A 3266-nucleotide genomic window follows, 5' to 3' on the forward strand; every position below is an offset into this window, starting at 1 on the left:
AAAAATTTAAGGGGGTCTGAATACTTTCCGTACCCACTGTAAACACACTGCTACATAAAGCCTTGATTAGCTGCTGCCTCCCAGGGCTTTATGGGAGTTTATATGGCTCTAATATAGTCACCGTCCATTCCTTTTTAACAAAAAGATTCAGCAAACAGCCCTTGTCTTATCAAGAATCATTGTTTGGCTAATTGGCTGTTTGGAGATTAAAAAAAACCAAAAAAACAGTTATGGTATAAATTCTTCATGTTGTTGTATTGGGCTCAGTTACTGTTAACTAAAACTATTAAAATTGTTTTGTAATAAAAATGTATAATTAAATATGTATTAGGGTCATTCAAATTAAAGCTAAAATATAATAATAAAATATAAGCTAAAATTATATAAATATATAATATTTAATAAATATTAGGTGAAACTTAAAACTTGAATGACAATTAGAAATAAAATTGAAAAAATTGATGAAACTTAAGAAAAAATTAAAATAAAAAAAAGAAAATTGGAAATTATGAATAGTTTTATTTTAAAATTTTAAGTTGAAATAAAAATTGAAGTACTAAAATTACTAATACTGAAATGAAAATAAATTAAAGCTAAATAGAAATGTTAAAAACAAAGTAATAAAAATGACAAATGGAAATAAATTTACTAAAATTGAACTGAAAACTGACAATAAAATATTTTTATTTCAAATTTTTAAGTTTAAATAAAAAATGAAGTAGTAAAATTACTAATACTGAAATGAAAATAAATAGAAATATTAAAAAATAAACAAATAAAATGGCAAACTCAAATGAAATAAATAAAATAAAATAAAAACTGAAAACAAAAATAACAGCTAATTTGAAATAAATAAATTCTATAGTAGTATATAAAAAAATACAAAAGAAAAAAACCCTGATTGGGCTCTTTTGTGAACTACTAGTGGCTAATAGAGAAACTACATGGAGTTCATGAGAAAGCCATCACACTGCAGAAGTAAAATAGCTTGTCAATCCTTTTTCATCTTGACTCTACAGTAAAATGTGTAGCACTTCACTCTGATCTTCAATAAAACAAGAGTCATCAAATGTTATTTAAATAAAATATGCCTATTTATTGAGAGGTTACAACATTACTTGACATCTCAGAGGATGATTCAAGTAAATATTAATGTTAAAGGTGTTCATCTGATTCTCATTCTATGTGGAAGGTTTTCCTGTGGTTTTAAAAGTCTTTTTGGCTCTAACTGGAAACTTGGTCTGATGGATTCAGACTGTGCATTGCTTTGTCTCTAGTGGCATTTGGAAGATGCTTATGTCGGATTTGATTCTTCCTGAAGGAAGTTCTCTCTGGATTGAGTTTCGCTTTGGTACAGTACGGTGATGGGCGGCTGCTTTTTGTTTTCATACCTGAGGATCTGGATGATCCCCTGCGTGTGAGAGAGAGAGGAGAGCTGTGAAGCATGAGGCACGTCTCATCAGATAAGACATGCTGTCAAAGTCTGATCTATATTCTCCTTCAGCGCAGGAGAGAGTGTGCATGGTGACCCTGTGAGGGAGGTAGAGAGATCAGGAGACTGAGATAAACACAGCCAAACACACAGAGGCTCTCCGTGTTGGTGGAGAGGAGCAATCTTTAGTAAACAGGACTATTTTTTTCCACACAGGGCGGTGTAATGGCCTATATATGTACTGAATAAAAGAATGGAGCATGGTGGGCAGTGCTTTTTACAGGGATTCAGTGTTTGTGTGTCAGAATAGGCAGAATTATGAGATGCGAACTCGTAATTGTGAAAGTTTATATCTTGAAATTCTGAGTTTATACTGCATCTCACAATTCTGAGAAAAAAGGATTTGCCAGAATTGTCATATATATAGTCGCAATTACCTTTTTAATTTTTTCCGTGGCGGAAATGAGCTTCCATAGTGATTAGCTGTGTAAAGTGTGCAACAGACTGTCTCGTCTCGTAGCTTTTCTCGTAGCGTGCATTTGGCATTATTCTGAGCAAACCGGCTCCCGGGAACCCAATGAATGATGAATGTGAGAGAGAGAGCGCTGGCATCAGGTCATGCTAATGGAAGCTTTTATCAGCTCAAAATGAAGGCTGAGACTCAAACAGAAAATGACCCTCAATGTGTGCTGACTGATATAACAGTTTAACAGCACAAATAGTTGGCATGGCGTCATATGAAATTAATTTCCCTCATATTTGCCCAAGCCTGAAAAGCAGTCATGTAGCGTCTTGTCCACTATGAGGAATGTCTGATATGACATTACTCGGTTCTCTTGGCTCTTATTGTGAAGAGGAATCAGTGTCAAAGCCAAATTACTGCTCATCTTCATCACAAGAGAGAGAAAAAGCACTCAAACTCCAGACCTGTGGTAACTGAAGACACTTTGCATGAATATGATACACTTTAGTGTGTCATGACATTTGTAAAACCATTAGAGGCACAAATCGCATTTTCTTTTGTGTAATCTAACATATTATTACTCTGGAGAAGTAGATTGTTTTAAAGCACTCTTGATGCTCTAGTACAAAAAAAAAAAAAACTTTTTTTTTTAATCGTGAGACAAGAAGTGACATAATTCGGACTCTTTCTATAACTTGGCGGGATGATAAATAAATAATTTATTTTTATTGTTTTTACAATTGTCTGTCATTTTTTGTTGACTGCATTCATCAGTCTTCCACCCCAATCAATTATTGTAAGATTTTATTGTTGTTTAAAAGTTGTTTTTTAGTATAGAAACCGAATTCCTATTTATAAACTTAAATTGTTTACTGTATTTTCTTCCATTAATGCAGTTATACATTTCATTTAGGCTAAACTTGCAACAGTGTTGCTATTGTTTACTAAAACTATTGGAAATCATTTTAGGTCAAATAAAAGTAAATATTGGATGAAAAGCTTCTTAAAATTAAATATGTTGCATTCACAACTAACTGATATAAATAAGTTTAAAATGAAGTACTACAATTACTAAAATTAAAACTAATATACAAATTATATATATATATATATATATATATAGCTGTATATATCTGGGCTGGAGGTTAGACTCAGTTTTCTGACTGAAGTTGAAACACGCTAAGATTGTGTTAAGCACTAATGTGAGCAGTCTCTTTTTATTAGCTGGCATTTTGCCTGCTCTCCCTTGACTGATTAAAACAATGAACAGAGTGATTTGAAACTTTAAGACGTCATGGGTATACAGTGGGTACGGAAAGTATTCAGACCCCCTTAAATTTTTCACTCTTTGTTATATTGCAGCCATTTGCT

The sequence above is a fragment of the Sinocyclocheilus anshuiensis genome, unplaced genomic scaffold, assembly GCF_001515605.1.
Source record: "Sinocyclocheilus anshuiensis isolate Anshui unplaced genomic scaffold, SAMN03320099.WGS_v1.1 scaffold1346, whole genome shotgun sequence".
NCBI lineage: Eukaryota > Metazoa > Chordata > Actinopteri > Cypriniformes > Cyprinidae > Sinocyclocheilus > Sinocyclocheilus anshuiensis.